Here is a 15,592-nt window from a genome sequence, read left to right as displayed (position 1 = left end):
TCCTCACAATAAGAAATGGTCATTTTAGACGGTCAGTGTCTTTTCAGTGTCATTTTATTGAAGCTTCAAGGTACAGGTCGTACAGAGGCAACGCTGTCTGCATGAGTGTACAAGAAAATCCAGTTGGTCATTGTCTCTGATATGAAACTAATGAAAAGGTTTGGCCTGGAATGTGTAAGAGTACAAGAGATACAGCTGTCTGTGAGAAAGCACCTGTTCTCCACACAGATGTCAGACTGGCCTTGGACGTTCAACACAACACACAGGAAAGTTGAACAAGTCTCATATAATACAGACAAAATCACCCAGTCTTAGAGGAAATATGGAATATGTGTAAAGTTATATGGAATATATGTAAAGTTATATGGAATATGTGTAAAGTTATATGGAGTATATGTAAAGTTATGGAATATATGTAAAGTTATGTGGAATATATGTAAAGTTATATGGAATATATGTAAAGTTATGTGGAATATATGTAAAGTTAAATGGAATATGTGTAAAGTTATATGGAATATGTGTAAAGTTATATGGAATATATGTAAAGTTATATGGAATATATGTAAAGTTATATGGAATATGTGTAAAGTTATATGGAATATGTGTAAAGTTATGGAATATATGTAAAGTTATATGGAATATATGTAAAGTTATATGGAATATGTGTAAAGTTATGGAATATATGCAAAGTTATGGAATATATGCAAAGTTATATGGAATATATGTAAAGTCATAAAATATATGTAAATTTAAATGGAATATGTGTAAAGTTATGTTGAATATATGTAAAGTTAAATGGAATATGTGTAAAGTTATGGAATATGTGTGAAGTTATATGGAATATGTGTAAGGTTAAATGGAATATATGTAAAGTTATATAGAATATGTGTAAAGTTAAATGGAATATATGTAAAGTTATATGGAATGTATGTAAAGTTATATGGAATATATGTAACTTGCCATTCCATCTCCTCCCTGTTGATCATTCATTGATCACTTAGAATATACGATGACAGACAGACTGATGAACACATCCATCACTACACACCAAACAAGGTTTAAGCAGAGACTTCATAAAACATCATAGAGAAATGCTTTTTTTTCAGAGGACAGACTCCTGGATAACATACAAGCAAAGTCGTTGAAAACAGGGAGGTTTTTGTATTTACATGTTGAAAGTTTTACCAGTTACCATGATAAACAGGAAAAGTATTTTTGGAGAAGAAGATGTTTGAAGAAATTATCACTGAAGACAAAGATTACAAAGACGGTTATAAAGATGAATATAAAGATGGTTATGAAGATGATGACAAAGGTGGTGCCTCTCCATCAGCTCATGTCTGATCAGATGAGCTGAAAACCATCTAAATCTGAATCAGCGCCGGTCTAAACTCCAGCCGTTTTAACCACGCCCACTTCTTTGATGCTTTTCTGCAGCGAAAAACACCAAATGAAAGTGTACGTTTAGTTCAAAGGACGGAGGGTGATGTAGGTGGAGTCTGAGCCGATATAGAAGGCAGTGAACAGAGGCTCAGTGAAGGTGTCGTAGAAGGTGTGGAGGTGGTTGAGGGTGTTGGAGGACACTTTGTAGAAGGACACTGTCCCTGCAGGCCAGTCCAGGAACACACCGATGCGACTGAGGTCATCAGAAGGAATGGGCGTGCTCTTCCCTTCAACATGAATGAGGAAGTTCAAATAATACCTGCTGACGAACATTCGGGACTTGGGACTGCGACCGAGGTAGCCGTTACTTCTGCTCAGGCTTTTATACATCACACCGAAGGCAACGTCGTCCCTGCTGGTGTTGCTCCAGTCCACCTCCCAGTAATGGCGCCCACTAAGCTCCTCCCTGCACATGACCTGATAGACTTTTTCTGTAAACCTGTCGGGGTGTTCAGGATACGAATTCTCGCCTCCAAACGTCACTGTCTTGTTTCCATTGGACAGACGGAGTTTCTGATGAGCCGAGTTTGGGTCCAGGGTGAGATCACAGAAATCTGATGGAGAAACAACAACAACCTGTTATCAGTGTCCACAACTGTGACCTCTGACCCCAACAGCACCCTGACCCCGTTTACATCAAAAAACTGAACAAACCTGAGAAAAAATGACAAAAGGAACAAAAAAATGGAATGAAATAATGAATAAAATGAGCAAAACCAAATGAAAGGTAAATAAAGTAAAATAATGAAAACCAAAGAAAAATTGAATAAATTAATGAATAAAATGAGCAAAACTGATCAAAATTTGAATAAAATAAGAAAAAAAAAAAAAAAAAAACTGAAAAAAATGTACAATAATGAAAAAAAATGAACAAAACCAAACATGAGCTGAAGACAATAACAGGAAGTTTGATTCTACGTCACTACATACGTACAAACTCTGATTTGTGGAATTATCGGATTATTATTGATCATGTAAACAGTCTAATGTGATTCGTATAATCAGATAACAGCAGTAATCTGATTACATTAAAGCCAATAACAGAATGAAACGTCTAAACCAGGTGTCTGTAGGTTCTCATTTTTCCAGGGCATCGTTCACTACTTTAGATCTTTTGAAAATGTTTCGATGAAACGTTTTCAAAAGAACTAAACTAGTCCAGTTGAACCCAGAAGAACTACCAAGAAGTCTACACCAGGGTTTATTGATGATCCTATTTCTGAAGTGCCTGTAAACACATCACATCTGATTGTCATAATGATCTGACTCAGATTTTTACGCTCAATATAAACTCATTCCCGTGGTTCTCATTCATCGTTCAGTCGTCCGTCACTTACACCAGCTGAAGTCGTTTCTGTCGGTGACCGTCTCCACCTTGGGTGGATCCGGTCTGGTGAAGTCCTCGTTGACCAGGTTTCCTTCTTTGTAGTGGTAGACGGTGGCTCCTTTGTATTTGGGGTTCTCTACGACGGTGATCAGGAACTTGACTCTGCTGTTGGATTGCAGGTTTTTCGCCAGATCTGCGAACTCTTTGGCTTTTGTCCTGATCGCGCTCCTCACTTCCTGAGACGAGTACCACTGGTCCTGTGACAGCGGACCGGTTTCAACCGGATCCGCGTCGTGACATTTGAGGTTGTCGGCCATGGTGTGGAGGTAGGGGTCGTCCTGTTGGACTGAGGTGAAGACGAAGCACAGGGCGTGGTCCACACCTGCAGCCACGGCCTCTCGTTCCAACTCAGGTGATTGGCGGCGATCTTCACGTTGGGTCCGTTGATGATATCCACGCACGACTGAATGACGGTGACTTCGTGCTCTTTATTTTCCATCCACTTCCTTAAGTTTTCGTCACTGAATGGGGACTTTTCTCTGTCGTCCAACAGTTTTTCCATTGCGGCAGCGTCTTCTAGACCTTCTCGGATGGCGGGAAACTTCTTCTCCATGGTGCCTTGAATGCTCATGGTGTACTCACGGCAATAGTTTTTGGAAACCGCTCAAATTTTTCTCAAGTTGTGGGAGTTTCTCGACCACTTTCTCCGCCATGGAGTCGTTGCACCTCATTCTGATTTCCCTCAGACTCTCCAGAGTGTTTTCGGCTTTCCACAGGAGTCCGGAGCTGATCTCACCCCTCAGCTCGACAGCTTTTCGGTTTGAACTTGTCCAGTGGCGTCAGCCAGACCTTCAGGGGGACAGAGTTGGACCCGTCGTCTTTCAACAGCTTGGGCAGCTCCACATAGGTCTTCACTGCATCTTCAAAGGTCGCAGGGTTGGTCTCAAGAATGAAGTCACCGTAGAACTTGCAGGACATGTTTTTTGCCAGAGCTGTTCGTTTTCGTTCAGGTTCATACTGACGTGTCCTCCAACGCTGAAGGATGGGATCAAGTTCACCATTGCCTTCATGCCAACCTCGACTTCCTGAATGCTGCTGGTGTTTAAGTTTTGGCTGTCGAACACAAAGAAGGCGTTGGCGCCGTTACAGGATGCGGTGACCACATGAGTCGCAGAACCTTCTTCGGTGGATCCTTCTTCCAGTTTGCTCGTGGCTTCGTTGCGGGTCATGGTCAGCTGCTTGAAGTGGGTGGTGGCGTGGTACTGGAGGGTAACTCGGCTCTGGTTCTTGGATTGCTTGTGGTCATTCAGAAACTTGGCAGAACCTCCAACTTCGATCAAACCACCCAAGAAACTGGCCTTCAGACCGGCTTGAACGTCCAGGAGAGAAGATTTAGAGTCGATGGTGTCAGAGGTCATGACTTTATAGCTGCTGCTTTTCTTGTATTCGACAGACTTGAAGTCTTCAAGAGTTTGTTTGTCCCACAGCGTCAGTCCTGAAGGAAACAGAAGACACAACGTCTCAGTACAAGTCCAACTTCCATCTGCTGTGGTTTTCTTCAGAAAATATCCAGGTTCATTTACATTCATTTACTACTTTAATCAAAAAACTGAGCTTTTTCCTCAAAACATTGTTTACATTATCTGCATCCACAAATGAAAGATTTCCATTTGTACTGATAGAATAGACCTGGTTCTTTCCATAGACATCTGAGCATGCTCAGTTCAAGCCCCGCCCCCTGTGGAATGGGGGGTCAAACAAAGAGCAGTGACTCAGTATAAAAATTGACAGTTTGGGCTTTTTTTTTTTTTGTACTGTTTTCCTTGTTTTTTTTTTTTTTTTAGGCCCAAGCCGAGGAACACCAGCACAGGGCCTATTGAGTCTGCAGTGGGCGCATGGGGACAAAATCACCAGTGACGCGGTCGCCTTTCTCCACTGTCGCCACTCTCACACATATTCACATTCACGGCACTGAGACCTTTCCGAAGATGTACATGACGTGCACAAATCGCATATTTACACCTGCTCAGAATGAATGGGAGTCAATGGGACACGCCCACTCGGGGTCAGTCACTTGTGTGTAAGTGCACGACACATGACATCTGACCCCACAGACATGTGGGGGAGCTCGAGAGCTTTCAAATAAGGCCAAATATGTGGTTGCTGTGGTTGCCATAGAAACGGCTATATTGTTCTTGCTCAGATTCTTTTTTTTTTTTTCTCCTGCGCTTTGAGCTCAATTTTGACCCTCTGAACATTTACGAAAACTCACCAAATTTTGCCTAAAATTCAGAAGTGCGAGAAATTGAATTTACATATAGGTTTCGTAGAGGTCGGTAAAGAAATGTTGCAGCAGCGCCCCCCTTGAAAAGTGGAAATGCACTGCGCCAACGGGAGCTCGTCCAACATAAAGTTTAGTCATAGAGCCACGAAAATCGGTACACAGATTCATCATGAGGAGACAAACAAAAATATTATTATGGCCATGCCCCTAAACCAACCCTTAGTCGGCCATATTGGATTAAAATTTCCAAAATGCCGAGTCAGCGTTTCGCTGACGTTGTATTTTAACTATCTCCTACTAAGCCGTTTGGCCAAATGAGCTCAAAATCGGTGTACAATATCTAGAGAAGTGGGGAAATCAAAAGTTATCTGACTTTTTTGAATCGGTTGTCACCGTTTTTGTGCGACGAGGTGGCAAATTTTGTGAAGTTTTTTCGAAAATTTGCCATCACAAACAATTGCTTCAGCTAAGACATACGAACACCGATTTGGCTGAAATTTGACTCAGACGTCTATCTCCCAGGCCTACACCCATTTATTGAAAGAAATTGACATTTCGCACTATAGCGCCCCCCTACAAATGTACATTTACAAAATGACATCAGTTCGGACATATGAACGCCGATTTGGCTCAAATTTGACTCAGACGTCTATCTCTCAGGCCTACACCAATTTATCAGAAAAATTTGAAATTTGGTGCCATAGCGCCCCCTACAATTTTACCTTTACGAAAATTACTTCACATTGGACATACAAACACCGATTTGGCTCAAATTTGAATCAGTTGTCAATCTCCCAGGCCTACACCCATTTATCAAAAGAAAATGACATTTCACTAAATAGCACCCCCTACAAATTTACCTTCACGAAAATTGCATTAATTCAAACATACGAACACCGATTTGGCTCAATTTGACTTAGTGGTAAATCTCGCAGGTCTACACCCATTCAAAGGAAGAAATTCAATTTTAGCTGCATAGCGCCCCCTACAGATTTACTTATACTAAAATTTCTTTAGTTTGGACATAAAACCAAAGATCTGCCTCAAATTTGACTCAGTTGTCAATCTCCCAGGCCTACACCCATTCCATCAGAAGACATTGAAATTTGGTGCTAGAGCGCCACCTGCTGAACGATGGACATACTTCTACTGGACGTGCCCGTGGCGAGGGCCTTTAGATGCTGCTTGCGGCTTTAATTTTTTTTTTTTTTTGTCTTATTTTTCTTTCTCCTGCACTTTGAGCTCAATTTTGACCCCTTGAACATTTACGAAAACTCACCAAATTTTGCCTAAAATTCAGAAGTGCGAGAAATTGAATTTACATATAGGTTTCGTAGATGTCGGAAAAGAAATGTTGCTGCAGCGCCCCCTTGAAAAGGGGAAATGCATTACGCCAATGGGAGCACGTCCAACGTTAAAGTTTGTTGTAGAGCCACGAAAATCGGTACACAGATTCATCATGAGGAGACAAACAAAAAGTACTGTTATGGCCACGCCCCTAAACCAACCCTTAGTCAGCCATATTGGATTGAAATTTCCAAAATGCTGAGTCAGCGTTTTCGCTGACGTCGTATTTTAACTATCTCCTACTAAGCCGTTTTGCCAAATGAGCTCAAAATCGGTTGTACAGTATCTAGAGAAGTGGGGCATCAAAAGTTAGCCGAATTTTTGGATTGGTATCACTGTTTTTGTGTGACAACGTTGCAAACTTTGCAAAGTTTCTTCGGGAATTTACCATTACAAAATTGCTTCAGCTCAGACATACGAACACCGATTTGGCTCAAATTTGACTCAGACGTCCATCTCCCAGGCCTACACCCATTTATTAAAGAAATTGAAATTTCGCACTATAGCGCCTCCTACAAGTGTTTTTTTTATTTTTGTATTAAAATTGCTTCAGTTTCGGACATACGAACACCAATTTTGCTCAAATTTGACTCAGACGTCTATCTCTCAGGCCGACACCATTTATCAGAAAAATTTGAAATTTGGAGCTATAGCACTCCCTACAATTTTATCTTTACGAAAATTACTTCACTTCAGACATACGAACACCGATTTGGCTCAAATTTGAATCAGACATCTGTCTCCAGGCCTACACCTATTTGTCAAAGAAACTGAAATTTCGTGCTACAGCGCCCCCTACAAGTTATTTTAAAATTTTTTATTAAATTTGCTTCAGTTCGGAATATGAACACCAATTTGACTCAAATTTGACTCGGACATCTGTCTCTCAGGCCTACACCCATTTATCAGAAAAATTTGAAATTTGGTGCTATAGCGCCCCCTACAATTTTACCTTTATTGAAAATTACTGCACTTCAGACATACGAACACCAATTTGGCTCAAATTTGACTCGGACATCTATCTGTCAGGCCTACACCCATTTATCAGAAAAATTTGAAATTTGCGCTATAGCGCCCCCTACAATTTTACCTTTACGAAAATTACTTCACTTAAGACATACGAACACCAATTTGGCTCAAATTTGAATCAGTTTTCAATCTCCCAGGCCTACACCCATTTATCAAAAGAAAATGCCATTTCGCTCAATAGCGCCCCCTACAAATTTACCTTTACGAAAATTGCATTAATTCAAACATACGAACACCGATTTGGCTCAAATTTGACTCAGTGGTGCATCTCGCATGCCTACACCCATTCAATGGAAGAAATTTAATTTTGGCTCCATAGCGCCTCCTACAGATTTATTTACACAAAAAAAATTTCAGTTCAGAAATATGAAAACTGATAAAACCAAAGATCTGCCTCAAATTTGAGTCAATTGTCAATCTCCCAGGCCTACACCCATTAGTCAGAAGAGACTAAATTTGGGGCAAGAGCATCACCTGCTGAATGATGGACATACTTGTACTGGATGTGCCCATGGCGAGGGCCTTCAGATGCCGCTTGCGGCTTTAATTTTTCTTTCTCCTGCGCTTTGAGCTCAAATCTGACCCCCTAAACCTTCACGAAAACTCACCAAATTTTGCCTAAAATTCAGAAGTGCGAAAAATTGAATTTACATATGGGTTTCGTAGATGTCGGTAAAGAAAAGTTGTGACAGCACCCCCTTGAAAAGTGGAAATACATTACGAATGGAGCATGTAGATGTTAAACAGAAGAGGCCCCAGGATGCAGCCTTGGGGAACCCCACCTGGAATTTTTGTCTGCTCAGATGTAAAGTTACCTAATGACACAAAGTACTTCCTGTTCTCTAAGTCTGGAACCAGTTTAGTACAGGGCCAGACAGACCCCACCCAGTTCTCCAGTTGTCTCAGTAATATAATGTGGTGGACTATCGAACGCAGCACTGAGGTCCAGTCGAACTAACACTGACATGTTTCCACTGTCTGTATTCAAACACACGTCATTCATCACTTTGGTCAGAGCAGTCTGAGTCCTGTTTAGTCCAAACCTGTCAAAGTTCAGTTTATCTGTTTGTCTTTTTCGTTTTTCCACCTGTTTTGAATCAGTACTCAGGGCTTTAAAGGGTTCAGATGTGAACCTTTACCTGCCAGTCAGTACTCAGGGCTTAAAGGGTTCAGATGTGAACCTTTACCTGCAGTCAGTACTCAGGGCCTTAAAGGGTTTTAAACATGTTCATGACTGACCTGGGATGAGCTTATCCGACCTCGCATCATAAACACATCCCGAGGGTGAAAGGTCGACCCAGGGCGGCCACTTCCATCTGGTCCATGTCTACAGCCTGTTTGAAAGAACACAGTCAAACACAGGGTTCCAACATGGACACGCCCTCAATAATCCTGTCAGAGTCAGGTTCTCTGTCGCTGCTGTTCTCACCTGGTCCAGGTGTGTTTAGTCAGTGGGTTCTTCAGGGAGTCCTTCTGGAGAACAGTGAGACGCCAACGCAGATGAAATGCACCTATTTATAAACAGGAAGCGTCTGACTCCACCCACCAACATAGACACTGCAACATCTGCAAAGTTCCCAGGAACTGTTTGGATGGAAACAGAACGGGCCCCGACAGGTTCCACAAACAGGTTCAATCATCACCTCATGTCATTTGATATTAAACCTGGGAGGTTAATATTCTACTGGGATCGGAGTCAAACACTGACACAACCCTGGCCCAGAACCAGATCAGTTCGACCAGTTTAATGAAAGAGGCAGGAAACACAGTTCAGTAGGATCTACAGTGGGTCCGAACAGTCAAATAACAACATAATAATCCAAATTCTGCTTCTTTTATTGTGAAAAAGTCCAATTATAACCTGGACCATCATGTTGAACCTGTTGTAACTTAATAATAATACATGTGAGTTTATTATTAACAGTGGATCTACAGCAGAGGTGTGTGTGTTAGACTGCAGTGGAAGCTCATCTTCCTCTAAAATGACTCCAGTTAAATGCTCAAATCTGTTCAGTTGTTTTCATTTCATTGACTCCAAATGTGTTGGAACACGTTCATCTCTCAGACCAGTTGGTTCAGAATCAGTTGATCCCAGATCAGTGGACTGGATGTTGTTCACTTCTCCTCCATTCCCGTGTCTGTGTTTGTTCATTCATCTCTGCTCAGTGCATTTGTCCGTAGATGCTCAGCGTCCATGACCTTTCAATGGGACTGAGTGGAACTGCTTTAAAATTGACTTGCTAAACTCGAAATCATTCACCCTTCACAGTTTAAAATATTTGTGGCAACTGATTGCCTTAAACAGTTAAGTACTGTTGACTTAAAAGTAGTAGTGAAAAATATTCAAACTCTGGAAACTGTTAATACCACATTACCCTTTGAGTTTAGAAGAATTATTATTATTTATCCAAGCCAAAATGAAGCATAATATTGAAAGAAACAATTACAAAGGCACAATTTGGGCCATCTGGTTGTAAACTTGCAGTGCAGCAATGTAACAGTTTTCAAAACCATACAGGCACAGTGTGTAGCCTTCCTTTGGCTATCTGGTTTAAATCTAAGTTTTAGAAAAGAAATTCAAACTCAAAAACAAATTCACAATATCCCAGCATTCCATCCTCGGGGCATAATAAATCTCTATAACACTGTTTACAACTCGGTAGGTAATTCCTTTACTTCAGTAAAACGCCTGAAACTTTGAGGCCAGATTCTTTTCCCAAACTACACCTTATAAATATAGCATGTCACAGTGTAAACACTTAGAATAGCGGTTCAACAACAATAAAATGTAAATTACATTAACAACTTTGTGCCATTTGGCTGAAAACCACCTGAATACTGTAGAGCAGCAACCTTTAACATCAACAGCTTGAACAATCGTCACCATGGACCATGATATATCTTGTTGCTGGACTATGCTCTAACAGGGTGAGCCCTCAGAATCCACAACTCCTTTTCAGATCTAGAGTTACACATGTAACATGAGGTCATTTTGAGAGTCTGCAGCTTTGGTGACAGTTTAGAGTTATCCAGACCAAGCAAGATTTTCTGTGTTGAGCTCCAACGTGTTGGTCAGTCCCCTTTGGATAGGCGAGATGTAGAGCAATAAATCAGGCCGAACATTACCGGAAAGGCATCAGCGAGCCTGGGGAGGTCGAGCACCACATCACCCTCTAGGATGATGGAGACTTTTGTTGGTGGTAGTGAACTGGGCTTGTGGCATCGTCACTCACGGTTGTAAGGAGGACCACAGACGCATCCCCCAGGTCTGGCTCATCCATATCATCCTGAAAAATGAAAAGACCAATAAACATATTAAAACCAAAGAAAAATACAATATTTAGTACTTTTGGAAAGAACAGAGGTTGATTGAAAGAGCTGTGAAAAAAATCTGGAAAAAAATATTTATCTCATACATTTTTAGAGCAGTTGTTTTGAGTGGACAAAATGTCCTCAGGGTCTGAAAGGATGGATGCTGGGAGCTGAGTTTCAATTTTCTGACATGGTCTGCCTCGACGACACGAAGGATCATGTTTTGTGGGGCTTCAGCAGCCATCGCTTTAATAAATGAAATGAGAAGTAAAAGCACATCACATGTATTATGGTGCATTTATATGGCTTTTTGAACTATCAAGTACAACAAAATACACTAACACCCTTGCTTAAAACAATATTAGATGTGTTAGCCTGTTAGACTATTCAGTCTGGAACATTTTACACATATAGCCTACATTACATACACGCACACACAGCCCTGGTAGTTGAACTTGAATTTGCCAACAGGAAAAAAAGGTATCACCTATTTTGTGACAACCTGGAAGTTGCCCCAAACACACACACACCCTGTAACATGCCTGTTAGCATCTGGATCCACCCCGGAAATTGTCACCACGGCATCAACACCTGATTCGCCCGAAGTTGGCGGCAGTTTTTAAATACCCCCCCCCATATCCGCATTCGGGGGTGCGGCAGTGCGTTCAAGTCGGCACGACACGGAAGCGTCGGAGCAACAGCTCGTTAGTAGAGACAAAAAGTACGGCAGTTAATCCCGTTACCAACTCTATTCATCTCCGTCCGTTTTCTCCCTCTGGTTCATCACAATCATCCAGCCACTGCAGCAAGACAGTCATCCTCTCATCCCAGCAAACCAGCAGCAATAACCCGGACCGGATTACCGACTGACTGGACTGGACTGACGGACTGACTGACTGTGACCCTTGGAGGGCTGTGAGTAAATTAAGTTTTTTTTTTCTGCTCTCTTGTTTTTTAAAAAAGGCCTTGAACTGAAATGAACTGAATAATTTTTTTTTCCTTTTTGATAAACTGAAGACCCGGAGTGGAATTTTTGTTTAAATGGACTGAACTGTTTTTTTTGTTACTTTATTCTTTCAAGAGACTGTTAAATGGTGGAAGATTTAAGTTTGATTTTTTGCTTGTTTGGTGGATTTTGTTGAGTTTGGACTTTGGGTTTTCTGTGGGTTTGAATTTGTGTGAATTTTTTTTATAATCATTGTTTAATACATGATTTTGAATTTTACATGGTTTGAATGTGTGTTTTTTTTTGTCATTTAATGTGTGGGGTGTGAGTTTTAAAAAACTCACATCCTTTGTGTGATTTGGGACTCAAGCAAAAGACTGACTTAAACTGACTAATTAATATCTTATATGTCAGGAGAGAGACCTGGCTGGCACCCCTAAAAAATCAATAAATAAAATAATATAAAATAAATAAATTAGCATCAAACTCAAACTGTCACAATTTGTGCTAACCACAAAGAAAACAAATTTTATTCAACCAGCTAATTTAACTTTTAGCTAGACACGACACATGGTGCTAGAGTTAGCTTTCTGCGTTCACACACTGATGCAGCTTCAACAAACAAACACACACACACACAGCCTGGCAGTTGAACCTGAATTTGCCAACAGGTAAAAAAAACGTATCACCTACCTGTGCAGTGAACCAAAACCACTCATTTGAACTGCAGAAAATTGGGCTGGTAACATTCAAATTCTAATCTTTGTAAACGCAAAGAAAAAAACAATTTTATTTAACCAGCTAATTTCACTTTTAGCTAGACACAACACGTGGTGCTACAGTTAGCTTTCTGCTTTCACACAGTGACGCAGCTTCAACACAGATTAAGAGTTTTAATTATGAGCAGGCAATGCATTTTGAAATCACCAGTTTTTACAGCTACGTAACGTCCTCCATGCAACACAGCTAACGTTAACTGACGAGATAACTTTGAATGTTAGCTTACTGCTAACCTGACGGTTAACAATTTTACATGGCTGACGTGACTCAATTAGTCCGTTTTAAAAACACGTTGAACCTCCTGAAACAAACACTCAAGCGAATTTTTTGTCGACTACTTACATTTAATCCAATGGCACGGAGCTGAGTGCTAATGTTGCCTCCTTCGGTCGGTTGGTCTGTTCATCCCGCTCTTCTCCTGAGTCCTCCGCCTCGCTGTCTGAACAGGAAGTGCACGCAAATACTACAAAATAAAATCTTGTGAACACTTCCGGTGGAATGTGCATGTCTGTAACCTACACAGTACAAATCTATCTGATGCAAGGGATTTATTCTTAATTGATTCTTGGTTTGATTTATTCATGTTTAATAGATAAGTTTTTTTTTTATAAGTAAATACAGGGGTTGGACAAAATAATGGAAACACCTTCTATGATGCCACAATGTTAGGTGTTTCCATTATTTGTCCAACCCTTGTATGAGTTAATTATTTTAATTAGGTCACACAAATCTGTAAAAATTTCATATTAATCAAAATTACAAGTTTAATAAACTGAAAAGATGGACAATGTTATTGACAATCAACATTTATAAGTAGAACTTTTAAGAAAATTTTAAGTTAGCTATACTCATACCAATTAATTATTTTGAGCATTCAGATTTACAGTGTATTAAGTTGTATGTAAGCTATGTTTTTAAGTTACTCTTACTTAATATAGCCATAGTTCAATTTAATCAAAACATATTAGTTAAAATTACTCAAAAGGAACAATATGTTAAATGAACTTGACATAATTAAGTTATTAAAACTGTTTTTTAAACTTTGAGTATGCATAACTTCATTTTTAAGTACTTTGAACATTCGGGTTTACAGTGTAGTAGATGTAGATAGGCTTTATTACAGACTCATGGTCCACATTAAAAAACAAACAAATAAATACAAACACAATAAAAACACAAAAAAAACCCTCTCTACTTTCCAGAGTCAGTTCATCCCAGTGTTTCCAGAACACAGATGTGGAACATACAACACGATATGCAAAACTGGTCAGCAATAAAATTATCGTATTTTCTGAGTGATTCAGGCGACACATGCATCGAAACATCCGATTTCTCAACACAGTACACGATGAATGTACATGATTAGATGAACAGTTCACTACTGGTCCATCTGGACTGTTTGAATAAGAGTCTTAGAACATGATTGTATGGAAGTGTCAGTGTGTGGAAGCTGGCCTTTATGCAGTTCACCCACAGATGTGTTGTGTACAGAGGGGTGCAGGACGCTGGAAACAGTCAGTTTCACCTGGACACAACAAGACCAGAAATTCCATGATAGTTGTTTGTTTGTGCAATGAAAAAAGGTGCACATAATAGTCATATTAAATATAACTATTATATGTACCAACTGCACATGTGCACGCTTTAATATTAAATATAACTATTATGTGCACCAACTGCACATGTGCACGCAATATTAAATATAACTATTATGTGCACCAACTGTACATGTGCACGCTTTAATATTAAATATAACTATTATGTGCACCAACTGCACATGTGCACGCTTTAATAAATATAACTATTATGTGCACCAACTGCACATGTGCACGCTTTAATATTAAATATAACTATTATGTGCACCAACTGTACATGTGCACGCTTTAATATTAAATATAACTATATGTGCACCAACTGCACATGTGCACGCTTTAATATTAAATATAACTATTATGTGCACCAACTGTACATGTGCACGCTTTAATATTAAATATAACTATTATGTGCACCAACTGCACATGTGCACGCTTTAATATTAAATATAACTATTATGTGCACCAACTGTACATGTGCATGCTTTAATATAAAGCATGCACATGTGCAGTTGGTGCACATAATAGTCGTAGTTTGTGGTATTTTGATGAAGTTTTAAGTGTGTGTCTTATTTCATTCAGTTGAGTAATGTTCCCACTAAGCCGTGGTCCAAACAGAGGTGTTGGTACATGTCATCATACTTGGCATTAGAGTCTGTACCGTACACATCAGATGGTTGGTTCTGAGTTATGCTGACAGTGCTGATAACACTGTGATCAGACAGTTTCCAGACAAAAAAACCCTGTATAAACAGCTACGAAAATATTGGCAAAGTTCCAATAATCGACAGCCGATGATATGGAAGTGTATGAAATGATACTGTTTCTATAGATATAGAAAAAAGCTGAGAATAAAAAGAAAAATGAAGCCTAAGAGGAAAACTCTACACAAAGAGAACGCCAAACAACTGAGTCGGCGTCTGAGGAGGAAAACGTGGAAGGACTCAGTCACATTTTGAGAGAAATCAGAGAATTCAACCAGGAAACTGCTCAGAATTTTGATGTGAGAAGAAGGACAGAACACTGAATTTGGGGATTTTAGATAAAACAAGATTTTTTTTTTTTTTGTGAAAAAAAGTTTAATTTTTAAAAATCTAAAGTCTTATGGTCATAGAACCCTTTCTTGGCCACCAAGTTTTATAGTGATGAAATAATTATCAAATGGATGGATGGATGGTTTGTTGATATTTTCTTGTTTTCTGGGTTTTCTCTTCTTTCTGTTTCTTTCACTAAACTGTATTGACATGATCATTATTATTGTTCCATTCATATTTGTCGTTTCTACAAATTCTCCAAAATCGGCCTCATTTTCATCTTAAAGGATCAAATCAGTTAAAATTCAGTTACTGCATCATATTTGTTGTGGTTCGATGCTAAAATGAGGAAAATAGTATTGTTTGATTCATGTATTAAATTAGTGATACAGGTGTAAAAGCACTGAGGGGTTGAATTAAAGAAGTTCCTGCTTCTTCCTACTCCTTTTGACCATGCAATATTCAGACCTGTTTGTGCTTGAAGATAGATTCTGTCCA

At 39.7% G+C, this 15,592-nt stretch overlaps 1 pseudogene; it reads right to left on the bottom strand.

Annotated features, from left to right (window-relative positions):
- Nucleotides 1-561: 561 nt before the first annotated feature.
- LOC115439296 (neoverrucotoxin subunit alpha-like) lies at nt 562-8,764 on the bottom strand (annotated as a pseudogene).
- Between the last annotated feature and the right edge of the window lie 6,828 nt (nt 8,765-15,592).

The sequence above is a fragment of the Sphaeramia orbicularis genome, chromosome 19, assembly GCF_902148855.1.
Source record: "Sphaeramia orbicularis chromosome 19, fSphaOr1.1, whole genome shotgun sequence".
Lineage (NCBI taxonomy): Eukaryota > Metazoa > Chordata > Actinopteri > Kurtiformes > Apogonidae > Sphaeramia > Sphaeramia orbicularis.
The sequence above is the reverse complement of the archived record's forward strand: the minus strand, read 5'-3'. Positions and strand labels throughout refer to the sequence as shown.